This window comes from Oryctolagus cuniculus, chromosome 9 (assembly GCF_051225735.1).
Source record: "Oryctolagus cuniculus isolate XC-2025 breed Fujian yellow rabbit chromosome 9, ASM5122573v1, whole genome shotgun sequence".
NCBI lineage: Eukaryota > Metazoa > Chordata > Mammalia > Lagomorpha > Leporidae > Oryctolagus > Oryctolagus cuniculus.
Window position 1 is genome coordinate 76672548 of NC_142875.1, and position 19701 is coordinate 76692248.

Consider the following 19701-nt stretch of genomic DNA (forward strand, 5'->3'; position numbering starts at 1 on the left):
AATGCCCATAAAAGCTGGGGCTGGGTCAGGCTGAATCTAGCAGCCTGGAACTCAAATCTGAGTCTCCCACATGGGTGGTAGGGCCCTAACCACTTGAGTTATCACCCACTGCCTCCCAGGGTGGGCATTAGCAGGGAGCTGGAAGTGGAAGTGGAACTGGGACACAAACCCAGGCATTCCAGTATGGATGTGGGTATCTCAAGCAGCATCTTAGCCACTGCAACAGTGTCTAACCCCAAAAATACAAAAACTGTGTCTTAAAGCAGAGAAGAGATGAAATACTGTGTGCCAAAGAATCTGGGCACTATAGTCCTCCCTGTGTATTCTTGCTAGGAAGAAGAAGAACAAGTATATTTATGCTTATGAAAAACATTTCTAAAATATTCATGATGTTAAAATTAAATAATTTTATTTGTATATAACAGTGTTTCTCAACGTAAGCTATACATCAGAATCACCTGTGGGTTTTTTTATGATTTCTTTAATTTGAAAGGCAGAGTTACAGAGTGAGAAAGGGGGGCAAGAGAGACAGAGAGAGAAAGGGAGGGAGACACAGAGAGAGAGAGAGAGAGAGAGGGACAGAGAGAGATGACTGATCTTTCATTTGTTTGTTCACTCCCCAAATGGCACAACAGCCAGGGCAGGACCAGGCTGAAAACAGGAGACAAGAGCTTTATCTGGGTCTCCCATGTGGGTGCAGGGGTCCAAGGACTTGGGCCAACTTCCAGGCTTTCCCAGGCATATTAGCAGGGAGCTGGATTGGAATTGGAGCCGCTGAGACTCAAAGAGGTGCCCACGTGTGCTGCTGGCTGGCATCATAGGCTGCGGTTTTACTCACTACACCTCAGCACCAGACCCAGAATAACTTCTTAAAAATACTAATGCCCAGGACACCTTCAGAGTTAGCATGGGCCCAGGCAGCAGCATTCTCACAGGTTCCCCACCGCGTTCTAACTGGACGGGCAGCATGACAAGCCGCTTGTTCAAATAGACACCCTCTCCTGAACAGCACACACCTTCAGTTTGCGTTACCTTCCTCTGGTGGTGCTGAGGGATTTTTCTCAGCCATTCCCTCTCCTGAGCTCTGTGTGCAGTCAAGCACCTCTGTATAAGAGCTTGGTAGAGCTTATTTTCAATTCATTCCCAAAGAACAGAATTTATTTCCATGCAAAGCAAAGACTTAATGGAAATCCATTCTACAATTGCTGTTCTTTGCAATAAACTACTGCTAAACAGAAAGGACAAAGTATTTACCATCTATTTTGTTGAATTATTTTTTAAAATATTTAGAAAAACACAACACAATGTGGCAGAGTCTATTTTCTCATATTTCAGTTACAGAGGAAACACACATGATAAGTAAAATCTAATTTCAAAAAGATTGGTATAAAAATGGTACAGCCATTCTGGAAATGTTTGGCTATTCCTCAGAAAGCTAAACATATAATTATTGTATTATACATCAATTCCACTCTTGGATATACACCTCAAAAACTGGAATCAGAGAGTCTGACAGACATTTGCTCTCATGTTCATAGCAGCATTATCCTCAAGAGTCAAAAAGTAGAAACACCCCAACTCCAGTGTCCACAGACACTGTATACTGTATACACACAATGGAATATTATTCAGCCACAAAATGGAATGGAATTGTGATACATGTTCAACAAGGATGATGAGCTTTGAAAACACTATGCTAAGTGGAATAAACAAGACATAAAAGACAAATATATTTTTTGACAGGCAGGGTGGACAGTGAGAGAGAGAGACAGAGAGAAAGGTCTTCCTTTCTGCCGTTGGTTCACCCTCCAATGGCCCCCACGGCCTGTGCGCTGCAGCCGGCGCATTATGCTGATCCGAAGCCAGGAGCCAGGTGCTTCTTCTGGTCTCCCATGCGGGTGCAGGGCCCAAGCACTTGGGCCATCCTCCACTGCACTCCTGGGCCATAGCAGAGAGCTGGCCTGGAAGAGGGGCAACTGGGACAGAATCCGGCACCCTGACCAGGACTAGAACCCGGTGTGCCGGCGCCACAGGTGGAGGATTAGCCTATTGAGCCATGGCACCGGCAAAAGACAAATATTTTATTACCTCACTTACATGAAATATCTAGAATATGTGATTCATAGAGACAGAGAGTAGACTAGAGACCAGGAGCTGGGGGAGAGGAACAAGGAGTAATTATTTAATGGGTGTAAAGTTTCTGTTTGGGATGGTGAAGAAGTTTAACAGGGAAGTATTATTGATGATTGTGCAATACTGACAATATAGTTAATGCCACTGAATTATACACATAAAAATGGTTAAAATGGCAAATTGTGTATTATATATATATATTTACCAAAAATCTTAAAAATTTAAGAACACTGATCAGCACGGGAGTTTTGACCTGCTCCGTTTCCGACCTGGGCTGGTGGTTCACCCCTCCTTAGGCAACCTGGTGGTCCCCCGCTCCCGGGAGGTCACCATATTGATGTCAAACTTAGTGTGGACACCCGATTGGCATAGCGCATGACAGCCCAGAACTCCTGGACTCAAGCGATCCTCTGGCCTCAGCCTCCTGAGTAGCTGGGACTACTGTTGAAATCTTTACTTAATGCATACTAAACTGATCTTCTGTACAAAAAAAAAAAAAAGAAATTATCAATTCCCAACTTGACTCTCACTGGGATTAAACATGACAATAGGTCTGATCTGATTTCATCATCATTTAAAAAAATCATCTATTATTTTTCACTTTATGTTTCTGTGTGGGAGCAAACTGTTGAAATCCTTACTTAATGTATACTAAGCTGATCTTCTGTATATTAAGATAATCGAAAATGAATCTTGATGTGAATGGAAGGGGAGAGGGAGTGGGAAAGGAGAGGGTTGTGGGTGGGAGGGACGGTATGGGGGGAAGCCATTGTAATCCATAAGTCGTACTTTAGAAATTTATATTCATTAAATAAAAGTTAAAAAAAAAGAAATTCCAAAAAAAAAATTTAAGAACACTATGGCAAAAAGAAGGGAAGAAAAGCTACATATAGAACAACAGAAATGGGAGCCATGGGAGCTGCAGGGTCTGCACGCCAGTGCAGGAAGGGGAGTGGATGTCACACAGACACCAGCGGGGAGAGCAGGGACACCCAGGGCTCCGAGTCCACACATCAGCACTGGAAGGGAAGGTGAGCTCAGTAACCCGAGACATTGGTGGGGAAACGGTGGTCAGAATCTGGAGGGGAGTGGGAAAGTTCACCAGACTGACTACAGGAGAGAAGGAAAAAAGGTAGGGGGGGTACTGGTACAGATGAGTTTCTCTCTAGTTTCTCTCTCCACCAACCTTGCAAAGGCAAGCAAGAGACAAAGAGCAGGCCCCACTCTGGATTTACATAACAACAGGGGAGAGCTAAGGAACTGAGTCGCTACAATTCAGTAGCCTAGGCAACCCAGTGGGAGTCCAGAGGTGAAACGGAGCCTGCACAGACTCTTTGGGTAGAAGCCAGAGATTGGAAGCTAAATACCATCAATCCTGCACAGCCATGCCGTGCGGTATTACTTACCTCCTGAATAAATAAATAAAATAAATAAATAAATAAATAAATAAATAGAGATTTACCATGCATAACCTGAGGGTGTCACCTTTGCACACCCATAACCCGGAAGAACCAAGCAGAGCTCTCAGGCCAAACCCATCTCAAGCCTCCAAGGCTCCTCCAACAGCAGGCAGTCCACTTAACACAGACATAGTATAAAATAAAAAAATAAATAAATAAACAAATGCACAGTGACGAAAGAAGAATTAACTATGCCAAGCAACAAACACAAAAGTTGAGGGAACAAGATCAACGATGACACTATGATGCTTCCAAATAAACAAAACTCCCCAAGCCAAGATTATGAAGATGATGAGATAGAAGAAATGCAAGATACGGATTTCAAAAAATTTATGATAAGAACATTTAGAAGTTTTCAAAAGCAAATCCTTGAACTACAGAAATCCTTATTGGACAGGATTGAAAATCTCTCTCGTGAAAATGAAATTTTAAGGAAGAATCAAAATGAAACGCAGAAACTAGTAGAACAGGAAAGTGTGATAGTGAAGAGAAATCAAAATGAAATGAAGAGCTCAATAGATCAAATGACAAACACATTAGAGAGCCTTACAAACAGAATGGGTGAAGCAGAAGAGAGAATATCGGACTTAGAAGTCAGAACACAGGAAAACATACAGTCAAACCAAAGAAAAGAAGAGGAAATTAGAAATCTAAAAAATATTGTTGGGAATCTACAGGATACTATTAAAAAAACCAACATTCGAGTTCTAGGAGTTCCTGAAGGCATGGAGAGAGAGAAAGGATTAAAAGGCCTTTTTAGTGAGATACTAGCAGAGAACTTTCCAGTTTGGAGAAGGACAGAGACATCCTAGTACAGGAAGCTCATAGAACCCCCAGTAAACATGACCAAAAGAGATCCTCACCACGATACGTTGTAATTAAACTCACCACAGTGAAACATAAAGAAAAGATCCTAAAATGTGCAAGAGAGAAACGTCAGATTACTCTCAGAGGATCTCCAATCAGACTCACAGCAGACTTCTCATCAGAAACACAGATACTTAAAGATGTGCTACACTCAGAAACACAGAAACACGCCCATCAATATGAAAGAAGGTAAAGGAAGAAAAACCACCAGTAAAAGAGCATGGAAAGCTCAAAGCATATACTAGAAAATATATCCGGGAAAATGGCAGGGCAAAGTCACTACATATCAATAGTCACATTAAACATTAATGGACTTAACCCTTCAGTTAAAAGACACCGATTGGCTGATTGGCTCAAGGAACAAAACCCAACTATTTGTTGCCTACAAGAAACACATCTCTCCAAGAAAGATGCATGCAGACTGAAAGTGAAAGGTTGGAGAAAGATATTCCATGCCAACAGAAACCAAAAAAAAAGGCAGGTGTAGCCATATTAATATAGACAAAATAAACTTTAATACAAAAACTGTTAAGAGAGACAAAGAGGGGCACTATATACTGATTAAGGGTTCAATTCAATAGGAAGATATAACTATTATAAATGTATATGCACCTAATTACAGGGCACTGGTCTATTTAAAAGATATGTTAAGGGACTTAAAGGGAGATTTAGATTCCAATACAATAGTACTGGGGGACTTCAATACTCCACTCTCAGAAATAGACAGATCATCCAGACAGAAGATCAACAAGGAAACAGCAGATTTAATCGACACTATTGCCCAAATGGATCTAACAGATATCTACATAACTTTCAATCCTACATCTAAAGACTTCACATTCTTCTCAGCAGTGCATGGAACCTTCTCTAGGATTGATCACATACTAGGCCATAAAGCAAGTCTCAGCAAATTTAAAAGAATTAGAATCATACCATGCAGCTTCTCAGACCATAAAGGAATGAAGTTGGAAATTAGCAACTCAGGAAACCCTAGAAAGTATGCAAACACATGGAGACTGAACAACATGCTCCTGAATGAACACTGGGTCATTCAAGAAATCAAAAGAGAAATCAAAAACTTGCTGGAAGTAAGTGAGGATAACAACACAACATATCAAAACTTACGCGATACAGCAAAAGCAGTACTGAGAGGCAAGTTTATAGCAATAGGTGCCTATATCAAGAAATTGGAAAGGTACCAAATAAATGAGCTTTAAATGCAGCTCAAGGACCTAGAAAAACTGCAGCAAACCAAACCCAAATCTAGTAGAAGAGAAATAATTAAAATCAGAGAAGAAATCAACAGGATTGAATCCAAAAAAAATTACAAAAAATCAGCCAAGCAAGGAGCTGGTGTTTTGAAAAAATAAACAAAATTGACACCCCATTGGCCCAACTAACTAAAACAAGAAAAGACCCAAATCAATAAAATCAGAGATGAAATAGGAAACATAACAACAGACACCACAGAAATAAAAAGAATCATCAGAAATTACTACAAGGACTTGTATGCCAGCATACAGGAAAATCTATCAGAAATGGATAGATTCCTGGACACATGCAATCTACCAAAATTGAACCAGGAAGACATAGAAAACCTAAATAGACCCATAACTGAAACAGAAATTGAAACAGTAATAAAGGCCCTCCCAACAAAGAAAAGCCCAGGACCAGATGGATTCACTGCGGAATTCTACCAGACATTTAAAGAAGAACTAATCCCATTTCTTCTCAAACTATTCAGAACAATCGAAAAAGAGGGAATCCTCCCAAATTCTTTCTATGAAGCCAGCATCACCTTAATCCCTAAGCCAGAGAAAGATGCAGCACTGAAAGAAAATTATAGACCAATATCCCTGGTGAACATAGACGCAAAAATCCTCAATAAAATTCTCGCCAATAGAATACAACAACACATCAGAAAAATCATCCACCCAGACCAAGTGGAATTTATCCCTGGTATGCAGGGATGGTTCAACATTCGCAAATCAATCAATGTGATTCACCACATTAACAGACTGCAGAAGAAAACCATATGATTATCTCAATTGATGCAGAGAAAGCATTTGATAAAATTCAACACCCTTTCATGATGAAAACTCTAAGCAAATTGGGTATAGAAGGAACATTCCTCACTATAATCAAAGCAATTTATGAAAAACCCACGGCCAGCATCCTATTGAATGGGGAAAAGTTGGAAGCATTTCCACTGAGATCTGGTACCAGACAGGGATGCCCACTCTCACCATTGCTATTTAACATAGTTCTGGAAGTTTTAGCCAGAGCCATCAGACAAGAAAAAGAAATTAAAGGAATACAAATTGAGAAGGAAGAAGTCAAACTATCCCTCTTTGCAGATGATATGATTCTTTACTTAGAGGATCCAAAGAACTCTACTAAGAGACTATTGCAACTCATAGAGGAGTTTGGCAAAGTGGCAGGATATAAAATCAATGCACAAAAATCAACAGCCTTTGTATACACAAGCAATGCCATGGCTGAGAAAGAACTGCTAAGATCAATCCTATTCACAATAGCTACAAAAACAATCAAATACCTTGGAATAAACTTAACCAAGGACGTTAAAGATCTCTACGATGAGAATTACAAAATCTTAAAGAAAGAAATAGAAGAGGATACCAAAAAATAGAAAAATCTTCCATGCTCATGGATTGGAAGAATCAACATCATCAAAATGTCCATTCTCCCAAAAGCAATTTATAAATTCAATGCAATTCCAATCAGGATACCAAAGACATTCTTCTCAGATCTAGAAAAAATGATCCTGAAATTCATATGGAGGCAAAAGAGACCTCGAATAGCTAAAGCAATCTTGTACAACAAAAACAAAACCGGAGGCATCACAATACCAGATTTCAGGACATACTACAGGGCAGTTGTAATCACAACAGCATATTACTGGTACAGAAACAGATGGATAGACCAATGGAACAGAATAGAAACACCAGAAATCAACCCAAACATCTACAGCCAACTTATATTTGATCAAAGATCTAAAACCAATTCCTGGAGCAAGGACAGTCTATTCAATAAATGGTGCTGGGAAAACTGGATTTCCATGTGCAGAAGCACGAAGCAAGACCCCTACCTTACACCTTACACAAAAATCCACTCAACATGGATTAAAGACCTAAATCTATGACCTGACACCATCAAGTTATTAGAGAACATTGGAGAAACCCTTCAAGATATTGGCACAGGCAAAGAGTTTCTGGAAAAGACCTGGGAGGCACAGACAGTCAAAGCCAAAATCAACTATTGGGATTGCATCAAATTGAGAAGTTTCTGTACTGCAAAAGAAACAGTCAGGAGAGTGAAGAGACAACCGACAGAATGGGAAAAAATATTTGCAAACTATGCAACAGATAAAGGGTTAATAACCAGAATCTACAAAGACATCAAGAAACTCCACAAACACAAAACCAACAACCCAATTAAGAGATGGGCCAAAGACCTCAATAGACATTTTTCAAAAGAGGAAATCCAAATGGCCAACAGGCACATGAAAAAAATGTTCAAGATCACTAGCAATCAGGGAAATGCAAATCAAAACCACAATGAGGTTTCACCTCACCCCAGTTAGAATGGCTCACATACAGAAATCTACCAACAAAAGATGCTGGCGAGGATGTGGGGAAAAAGGGACACTAACCCACTGTTGGTGGGGATGCAAACTGGTCAAGCCACTATGGAAGTCAGTCTGGAGATTCCTCAGAAACCTGAAGATAACCCTACTGTTCGACCCAGCCATCCCACTCCTTGGAATATACCCAAAGGAATTTAAATTGGCAAACAAAAAGCGGTCTGCACCCTAATGTTTATAGCAGCACAATTCACAATAGCCAAGACCTGGAACCAACCTAAATGCCCATCAACGGTAGACTGGATAAAGAAATAATGGGATATGTACTCTTTAGAATACTATACTGCAGTTAGAAACAACAAAATCCAGTCATTTGCAACAAAATGGAAGAATCTGGAACACATCATGCTGAGTGAAATAAGCCAGTCCCAAAGGGACAGATTTCATATGTTCTCCCTGATTGGTGACAAATGACTGAACACCAAAAAGGAAACCTGTCGAAGTGAAATGGACACTATGAGAAACGGTGACTTGATCAGCATAGCCCTGAATGTTAATGAACAACTTAATACATTATCCCTCTTAGTAGTTTTTTTGTTCTTCTTAATATGACTGGTTTAACTCTGTAATTAATACACAGTTATTCTTAAGTGTTGAAATTTAACTGAAACGTGATCCCTGTTAAACATCAGAGTGGGAATAAGAGAGGGAAGAGATGTACAATTTGGGGCATGCTCAAGCTGACTTGCCTCAAATGGTAGACTTAGAAGCATACCAGGGGACTCCAATTCAATCCCATCAAGGTGGCATGTACCAATGCCATCTCACTAGTCCAAGTGATCAATTTCAGTTCACAATTGATCATAATGAAAGGACTAAGAGTCAAAAGGAGCACATAAACAAGTCTAGTACCTGCTAATACTAACCGATAGAATAAATAAAGGGGAGAGTGATCCAACATGGGAAGTGAGATACACAGCAGACTCATAGAATGGCAGATGTCCTAAACAGCACTCACTCTGGCCTCAGAATCAGCCCTAAAGGCATTCGGATCTGGCTGAAAAGCCCATGAGAGTATTTCAGGCATGGAAAGCCAAGACACTCTGGAAAAAAAAAAAAAACCCAAACACCTGAATAAAGATCTCTGTGAGATCCCAGTGGAAAGAACATGTCTTCAAAGAAGGAGGTACCTTTCTCTGAAGGGAGGAGAGAACCTCCACTTTGACTATGACCTTGTCTAAACAAGATAAGAGTTGGAGAACTCAAAAGGCTTCCATAGCCTTGGAAACTCATGACTGGAACATAGGGAGATTACTGATGCCATAAACAGGAGTGTCAATTGGTAAAGTCAACAACAGGAGTCACTGTGCACTTACTCCTCATGTAGGATCTCTGTCCTTAGTGTGCTGTACATTGAGATTTAATGCTATAACGAGTACTCAAACAGTATATTTCACTTTGTGTTTCTATGGGGGTGGAAACTGTTGAAATCTTTACTTAATGCATACTAAACTGATCTTCTATAAAAAAAAGAAATTATCAATTCCCAAGTTGACTCTCACTGGGATTAAACATGACAATAGGTCTGATCTGATTTCATCATCATTTAAAAAATCATCTATTATTTTTCACTTTATGTTTCTGTGTGGGAGCAAACTGTTGAAATCTTTACTTAATGTATGCTAAACTGATCTTCTGTAGATAAAGAGAATCAAAAATGAATCTTGATGTGAATGGAAGGGGAGAGGGAGTGGGAAAGGGGGGGATTGTGGGTGGGAGGGACGTTATGGGGGGGAAGCCATTGTAATCCATAAGCTGTACTTTGGAAATTTATATTCATTAATAAAAGTTAAAAAAAAGAACAACAGAAATGAAACAACAGACATTTCCTACTGGTATACATCACAAAAGTGGCTCTAGGCAAAGACAACAATAATGACAACATAGGAAAACTTTTTCATAATGAATTCATCCTAAGTAAGTGAACTGCCAGCTGGAATTTTCTACATTGCTTAGGACCTCACCAGAGATAACCACAACCTTCCAGTTATGTTTTGTGCACCATACTTACTGGATGCTTAAGGGTACAGAGTTCATACAGAATGCATCCTAAGGACCAGATGTCACTGGAAACGTAGAGGAAGCAACATATCAGTAAGTAGGTTATGAGTTATTACACAAAAACAGATGCATTTTTGAATTAAAAAATGAAAAATTATCCTACTTTTAGTAAGAATAGGCATAAGTAATTCCTAGGTATTTAAAGAAGACACATAGTAATTTTGGTTTAATACTTAGGTACTAAGAATAATGGTCACAATAAAACTCTTTGCTCCCCAACTTGCACCACTCCCAATCAGGGTGGTTCAGATACCATTTCAACAGCCTTAGGGAATTCAGCGGCAAAAGGAAGGAGTATCTGTGAACTGAGACTGACAGAGCTGGAGGAAGGACTTAGAGGATGTCCAGTACAGCTTCCACCAGACCGCCACGTGCATGGCAGCCGGCCTAAGAGGGCAGCTCCTGGTAGATGGCTCTCTGCCATACACGCCATAGTCCGTTGCCCTGCTGGAGGGCCTAAGGTAGCACCTCCTGCCTCACAGCAGCCAAATGTGTCCTCTGGCAACATTCTCCAGGCCTAGAGTCAGCTCATGCTCCAAGAGAAGGAGAACAAGACCACTCGTTCTTCCACAAAACAGCTCTTCAAACTCACCAGAGTCCTATGGGTGGTCCTGTGCCCGACTGCCTCATGCCAAGCATCTCAGTTCTCCTCCAGCAGCCTCACTGCCCAGTTGTCATCATCCAGGCTTTTTCTCAATGACACTCTTGTTATTATTATTTTTAAGATGTATTTATTCATTTGAAAGGCAGAGTTACAGAGAGAGAGAGAGAGAGACAGAGACAGACAGAGATCTTCCACCCGCTGGTTCACTCCCCAAATGCCTGTAGCAGCCAGGGCTGGGACAGGCTGAAGCCAGGAGCCAGGAACTTCCTCCTGGTTTCCCATGTGGATAGCAGGGGCTCAAGAAATTAGGCTGTCAGCAGCTGTCTTCCCCAGCACAGGAAGCTGGATCGGAAGTAAAGCACTCAGGATTCAGAAATGGGATGCTGACGTCATCAGCTGCAGCTCAACCTACTGCACCACAACGCCACTGGGACATTCCTTTTATTTTATGTTTTATTTTAACTAATTGTTTCCCTCGATTTTACTTTTTTAAAATTTCAAGCCTACAGGAGTTACAAATGCCCACATGCTCTCAGTCAGGCTCCCCAATGGTTAACATCTGCCACACTTGCATGCTATCTCCCTCTATGTATCTCTGAACCCCTGGAGAAAAGGCTGCAGATATCAAACACTCACCCCAAACACTCCAGCATGTACCTCCCAAGAGCAAGGACACACTCTCCCTCATAAACACAGCACCATTATCACCCGCAAGCAGAGAACTCAATTATATAGTCTAGTATTTAGTCCAAACTCCAGTCTCCCAATAAATCCCTTGAGGGGTGTTTTGCTCCCAAAGTAGTCAATTCTACTTTGAAATGAACCTATTTAGTATAGATTGTGTACCCTTTTCAGAAAGCCACTTGTTAGAAAGTAATAAGAGCTTTCAGGTGCTTCTGTCTCTAGGAGTCCATGCCAAAAATACAATATAAGACAATGACATTTTTATGCACAAACAATAAGTTAATCGCAGCATGTTTACAATTCAAAAAACTGGAAACACAAGCGCAAGGACAGAGGAGAAGTTAAGTCAACTTTAGGAAGAGCCATAAAGTAAAATATTTGAAGCCTTGATAAATATTTAGGAATTTTGAATGTGTGGGGAAATTAATGTAAGGTAAAGTGAAAAAAAATCAGGATATCAAGTTGTGTAGAGAATATACCAATTAGTACTATGGAGAGAAAGGGGAAAACCCCACCAAAAGATTCTTAGTAGTAGTTGTGGAAAGCAGGTGGTTTCCATTTCCTTCTATGTCCAATCCTTTCTGCCTACTCATACCCACAACAGGCACATAGAACTTGTAATCAGAAAAAATACGGTTCTACTTTTTAAATATTTATTTATTTGAAAGGCAGAATAAGAGAGAGAGAGAGAGATCTTCCATGCACTGGTTCACGCCCCAAATGCCCACAACTGTGGGCTAGGCTGAAGCTCGGAGCCTGGAGCCAGGAACTCCACATGGGTCTCACAGATGGGCAGCAGGGACTCAAGTACTGGGGCCATCATCTACTGCTTTCCCACATTGCATTAGCTGAATTGGAAGCAGAGTAGCCAAGACTTGAACCAGGCACTCTGATATTGTATGCAAGCAGTAGCCTCACCCACTGTGCCACAACACCCACCACAGTCTTAAATCATAAGGCCCTCAGATGAACTTTCAGCAATCAACTAACTTACCAACCAGGTGATTATTACCTAGTCCTGTAAATGTTAACTCAATGACATGATGTAGGGGTCCCCAAATGTTGCTGCATATTGGAATCTCTTGACAAATTGGTCATCTTGAAAAATTGCTGATGCTTGATTTCCATCCTCTGATATTCTAATTTAATTGACATGGATGCAACCAGGACTTTGGGATTTTTTAAAGTGGGAGTAGGACTGGCATTGTGGTGCAGCGTTAAGCTGCTGCTTGCAAAACCAGCATCCCACACTGGAGGGCCAGTTTGAGTACTGGTTGTTCCACATCTGATCCCACTTCCAGATGATGCAGGTACACAGCCCCAGTATTTGCACCCCTGCCATACATATGAGAGACCAGGATGGAGCTCCTGGCTCCTGTTTTTGTGTCTGGTTGGTTGGTTGGTTGGTTTTAAGATTTATTTACTTATTTATTTGAAAGGCTGAGTTACAGAGAGGCAGAGGCAGAGAGAGAGAGGGCTTTCATCACTGGTTCACTCCCCCAACAGCCACAACAGCCAGAGCTGGGCCAGTCTGAAGCCAGGAGCCAGGAGCTTCCTCTGGGTCTCTCACCTGGGTGCAGGGGCCAAGGACCTGGGCCATCTTCTACAGCTTTCCTAGATCATAGCAGAGAGCTGGATCGGAAGAGGAGCAGCCCCATATGGGATTCTGGCACAGCAGGCAGTGGCTTTTACCGGCTACACCAATGTTCCGGTCCCCTGGCTCCTGATTTTAGCCTGGCTCAGACCAGGCTGTTTCAGCCATTCAGAGAGTGAACCAGCAGAGGGAAGATCTATATTTCACTATCTCTCTGCCTCTCAAACAATAAAAATAAATACATTAAAAAATTTTTAAAGTGGGGGCAGCAGACTGGCACTATGGCATAGAAAGTTAAGCCTCTGCCTGCGGTGCCAGCATCCCATATGGTCACCAGTCTGAGTCCTGGCTGCTCCACTTCCAATCCAGCTTTCTGGGAGTGCATCTGGGAAAGCAGTGGAAGATGGCCTAGGCACATGGAGCCCTGCACCCACATGGAAGACTCAGAAGCTCCAGGCTCCTGGCTTCAGCCTGGCCCAGCCCTAGCCATTGTAGACACTTGGGGAGTGAACCAGTAGATAGAAGATCTCTCTCTCTCTCTGACTCTGCCTTTCAAATTAATAAATAAATCTTTTTAAAAGAATAATAAATAAATAAAGTTGGAGAAGCAAAGTATGGGAACCAGTAATATAATTCATACTATTTTTAGAAATAACTAACCTTTCTTCTGGCATTTATAATGAGCTCTTCTCAGCTCTGATTAAAACAGAAAACTATAACATTCGTCTAGAAGCCAGAGAATATGGATTCCACAGTGCTTTCAGACACATCTTTTAAAAACCAAGATGCTCTGTGTATCTGCTTTACAGTGGCGCTAACTCTAGTGTCCTGCACAGGTCACCAAATGGTCACCCTTGCACAAAATAAGTCCACTGCTTACCTTTTATTGTTGTAAGGCAAGTTCTCCCAAATTTCTGGAGGCACGTAATAACTTGTTCCCACATATGTACAAGCAAACGCCATGGGACTAAAACCAAAAACGGCAAAGAGTGACCACAGAGAATTCCTGAAAATGCAGCATGTTTTGATTACTGTCACAGCATGACAACAGCAGTACGTACTCAGAGAGAAGATGGGCAGATCCAAAATCTCCCAATTTTACTTTTCCATTTTGGGTGAGAAAGACATTCTGTATGAAACAAGAAGAACTCAGGTTACATCTTCCTTCATGCAGACACAAGGCCAAGGTCTCCAGAGGCTGACATCAGAGACCAAGGGTAGAAACGCTGGCGTGGAATGCAATATGCCCTCCTGCCAGCTACACAGCCCCCTACCTGGGAGCTCCAGGTGACGGCTTTGAAACTGAACAAGCTTTGGGTGAGTCAGCAGACCTGACTGAACAGGAACCTGTGTCAGGGTGACCCCACATGGCAGGACCGGGTGTCAGCTACTTCCTTTTCTTTTCTAAAAGATTTATTCATTTATTTGAAAGTCAGAATTACACAGAGAGGTAGACTGAGAGAGAGAGACAGAGAGAGAGAGAGAAAGAGAGAGAAAGGTCTTCCATCTGCTGGTTCACCCCCCAATTGGCCACAATGGCTGGAGCTGCGCTGATCTGAAGCCAGGAGCCAGGAGCCAGGAGCTTCTTCCAGGTTTCCCACGTGGGAACAGGGGCCCAACAACTTCAGCCATCTAATACTGCTTTCCCAGGCCATAGCAGAGAGCTGGATTGGAAGTGGAGCAGCCAAGACTTGAACTGGCGCCCATATGGGATGCTGGTACTGCAGGAGGCAGCTTTACCCACTATGCCACAGTGCTGGCCCCTCAACTACTTTCCATCTGAGAACATATGTTCTAGGAATGGGGCCCGAAAAGGCTGAGAACATATTAGCATACACTTCCAAAGTGACTCTAGTGGCTTCTTCTCATTTCACTAATTTGGTTAATATTAAGTCAAAGGGTACAAAGCTTCAGTTTGAAGGAACGAATAGTTCAGATCAGGTGTATGGCTTGCTAATGACAGTTCATAATAACATACAATATGCTTGAACACTGCTAAGCGAATACATCCAAAAGGTTCTCACCACAAAAAAGGATAAGTATGCAAGGTGATGGGTATGTTAATTAGTTTGATTTCATCATTTCACAAGGTATACATACATTAAAAAAAGAAATACCTCATAACTATATACAATTTTATATCTTAATGCATGGTATCTTTATACATTTTTATCTTAATAAAGCTGGGAAGTTTTTTTAACTAAATAAAAGTAAATAAATAAATATTAGGCTGAAAAATATTTTTCAACTAAACAGAAATGTCCCAAAAGGAAATAAGGTAACAGAAAACAAAAGACTGAATGATACAGCTTTGGGTTTTCTTTAAGCTCCAAAAATATAGTCCACTCACCTTGGATTTGATATCTCTGTGTAGCACCCGTTTCTTGTGAATGGATTTACTCCAAAGCCCATTTGTGTGAATGAATTAGGTATCTGTAAGGAAAAAGATGCAAAATCCACAAACACGTAGTAACGGGTAAACGCTAACCCCAAATTCCAAAGAACCATTTCTAGGATGCAGCTGCCCAGGGTTTTATACAACGTGAGCACAAAACTCCTGCACTCATCTTAGTTCAATTAAAATTCAGTGTTGTCTGAAGAAATTCAGAAAAGCTGTGATCCCCATGCCTATTTCATGTATGATTCAAATGGCAATTTGGTTTATTTTTTTAAAGCATTAGTGGTTGTATTATTCACTGATTTACTTTCATTTGAAAGGCAGAGAGATAGAGATAGTCGGAAAGAGGAGAGAGATCTTTCATCTCCTGGTTCACTCCCAAATACCCACAACTGGGGCTGAGCCAGGCTGAAGTGAGGAGCCTGGAACTTCATCCAGGTCTCCCATGTGTGAAGCAGAGACCCAAGTACTTGAGCCATCAGCTGCTGACTGGAGCTTCCTGTCAATGCACACCTTGGGAGATCGTGGTGATGGCTCAAGTAATTGGGTTTCTGCTACCCATGTGGAAGACCTGGACTGTGCACCTGGCCCCCAGTTTTGGTCCAGCTCAGTCCTGGCCATTGTGAGCATTTGAGATGTGAACCAGAAGATGAAACGTTGTGTCAGTCTCTGCCTCTGAAATAATAAAAATTTCTCTGCCTCTCAAATAATAAATGAAAATTAAAATTTCAGTACAATAAAATTAAGACTGAAATATCTACAATAAAGTACAATGAGTAACACAATTTTCAAAATCTTGTAAACTTGAAAATTTTATTCTTTTATATTTTATAACCATCATATTGATTTTACTTTCTAAAATATTTTGGGCAGCCGCATCCTTAGGATACCATTCAGTAACATTAGCATAGAAATCAGTTGTTGGGGTGTCTCTAGGAAAGATGGTTGAGCCACTGCCTGCAGTTCCAGCATCCCAAATGCATACCTGTTCAAATCCCAGCTGCTCCACTTCTGATTCAGTTCCCTGTTAATGCTCCTGGGAAAGCAATGGAAGATGGACTATATGCTGGGGCCTCTGCACCCATGTGGGAGACTGGGGTGATGCTCCTGACTCCTGGGTCCTGGGCCCTGGGTCCTGGCTGCAGCCTGGGTCAGCCCTGGATTTTGCAGCCATCTGGGATGTGAACCAGCAGATGAAAGATTCTCTCTGTAACTCTGCCTTTCAAATAAATAGCTCTTAGAAAAATCAGTAAGTCAGTCTCTTACCGTATCTTCAGGAAATAACTTTCCCTTTTGCTGTTTAATCTTTTGCATTAGATACCCTCCATCACAATATTCCATCACAATATATAGATGTCCTCCAGCTAAAATAGATATAAGTGTCTTTAGGAAAGTTGCAGTGCCATAAAGAAATTCAGAAATGCACAGATGTATGGGAGTTCATACTCACCTTCAAATGATTCTTTGAAGGCAACAATATTGGGGTGTTTCATTTTGGCTAACAGAACAGCCTCCTTCCTAAACTTCTGTGTTTCAGAAAGACTAGAAAAAGATTTTAAACCATAAATTTATATTGCATTTTATTTTTAAAGACTTATTTATTGAAAAGTGGCATAGCAGAGAGGTATCTTCCATCCATTGGTTCACTTCCAGAATGGACACAACTCTGGCTGGGCTAGGCTGAAGCCATGGGCAGTAGGAACTCAACTACTTGAGCCTTCATCCACAGCTTCTCAGGCACACTAGTAGAGAGCTGGACTGAAAGCAGAGCAGCTGGGACTTGATCTGGCAATCCGTTATGGGATGTCAGCATCCCAAGTGGCAGCTTAACCTGCTGTGCCATAATACCCACCCCTAATACTGTACTTAAAATAGCATCACATCCAGCTCCCAGATAATGCACCTGGGAAAGCATCAGAAGATGGCCCGAGTATTTGGGCCCCTGCACCCATGCAGGAGACTTGGAAGAAGCTCTGGGCTCCTGGCTTTGGCCTGGCTCTAGCCCAGTCCCAGCTGTTGCAGCCATTTGTGGAGTGAACCAGCAGATGGAAGATTCTTCTCTCTCTCTCTCTCTCTCTCTCTTCTCTATCTTTCAAATAAATAAAACAATAAATCTTTAAAAGCACAATAATTTAAAACATTTAATTATATTATTTAACATTAGTTTAAGTATACTAATATGTAATCATATGAATATTAGTGTTTTAATCTTATATTTTAGAAAGCATTATAATAATATTTATATAGGTTGAATATATTTCAATGTTAGATGCAGTACTGTAACATTGCACTCAAACCCAATTTAAGTTTTTCAAACTTGCTCAAAAAACAACTATGGCTATATTTTGCATACTGGAGCTGACCATTTTATTATACTATTATGTTCTTTTTCCTTTTCTTACATGTACAGAGTGGAAATAGTTTTTTCTTCTCCTGTAAACTAGTTTTAATATCCACCTAAGTGTCACCGACTTGGAGGGCCAGTATTCCATCAAGAACAGGGCATCCTAAAAGAGAAATCAATGATTTCATGTTTTGACCACTTGTAACATTTTACTGGTCCGTGGCCAAGATAAAAAAAGTAATAATACATTACTGCATCAAAGATGGACAAAGATGATACGCAAAATAAGTATCCAAAGCCGTTTGTCTATAACTTACTGAGGATTAAATCTAGAATACATGGCCTTCCAATCCAGAAATTGCCACTGATTATGTACTAGCACAGGGTTCCTGCAGCAGCAGCAACAGCATCAACTGGGGACTTGTCAAAAATGCAGGTTCATAGGCGCCCCCAGACCTACTCAATCAGAACTTCACGGGGAGGCACAGCAATCTGTATTTTAACAAGTCCTCCAGACGATTAAGTGTCACTGAACACAGTCAAGAATTCAGTGGTGCGGGGTGGGCATTTGGCACACCAGTTAAGATGCCATCTGGGATGCCTGCATCCCATATCAAAGTGCCTGGGTTCAAGTTCCTGCTCTATTTCTGATCTAGCTTCCTTCTAATGCACCTGGGAAGCCAGTGGAAGATGGCCCAAGTGCTTAGGTCCTTCCCACCCATGCTGTAGACCCAGATGGTGTTACTGGCTCCTGGCTTCGGCTTAGCTCAACTCTGGCTGTTGCAAGCATTTGGGGAATGAACCAGCAAATGGAAGATCTCTCATTATGTCTGCTTCTCTCTTTCTCTCTGTTAGTCTGCCTTTTCGACAAATAAAGAAATCCTTCAAAAAACCAAAATATTGTTAAACAGGCTCCATAGCATGTATTGTATAGTACATGGTAATGAAGTCTAGAGGGAAATGAAACCTGTACATGGATCTGGATCGAGATGGTCAGTTCCCTGATTCTAAGAGTGAGTAGCCTACATCTTTGCTCTTCATATTTTTATGTCCCGTTCTCATTAATACTGCACCTGAACTGCATTTGGCAAAGATCTGCTACACTGTTAGGTATACACGATTGGAAATTAACTGCTGATTACACACTGGGATAAAATAAACAATAATCACTATCTGAACATGGGCTAATTTTTTTCCCTTTCCTAATTGCAGTGTCCTAAGAGCCACATAAACTATATCAAGCTCTTATAAAGCCAATGAATAAACAGATTACATCGTTTGCATGGAGGAGAAATTCCTCATTAAGCATCAAGAACTTATTGTCTTATACAGACTGCAAGTGCATGCTCACTATGACTTATTTTCTTTAGCAGTGACCTTGGGGAGCCTTATTTCCTTCATTGCAAACAGCTGATTACTGCTTTCCTGCTGCACGAGCCAAAGGAGCCCTCACCAATCACCCTCTGGACTGTGTAGTCACCCATGCTGGGTTCCTGCACAGCTGGGCTCCACCCATGCAGTCCCCAAGGGCTCTTCAAATCTACCTTCAAAAACAGAAACATCTGAGAAGTACATTCACTTTCAAAAGGCATAATTCATCCTGTTGAGGCTAAAAATGATATCCCCCAAATGTGGTGTTTTTTGGCATGCTGAGAAGTTTGATCAAAAGAAAATTAAAAAGTCTTAAAAGCAGGCTCAGAGTCAATGTCCCTCTAACCTTGTCTTCCCCCTTCAAGAGCAAGGAGATGCCACCTGCAAAGTGCCTTTATCTGCCTAAAGTTTGGACAAGCTAAAGAATATACAAATGACCTCTGTCTCTTCCCCTATACTTCCCTTAAGTAGGCTCACATCCCAAGAAAAGACTGAATTCTGCCAATACACCTGGATAATTT

General features: G+C 41.2%; 2 pseudogenes; both read right to left on the reverse strand.

The window, feature by feature from the left end:
* The window catches only part of LOC149124625 (serine/threonine-protein kinase Nek3-like), a 36428-nt pseudogene extending 17135 nt beyond the window's left edge, over positions 1-19293 (reverse strand).
* LOC149124626 (signal recognition particle RNA) lies at positions 2362-2482 on the reverse strand (annotated as a pseudogene).
* Positions 19294-19701: the final 408 nt, after the last annotated feature.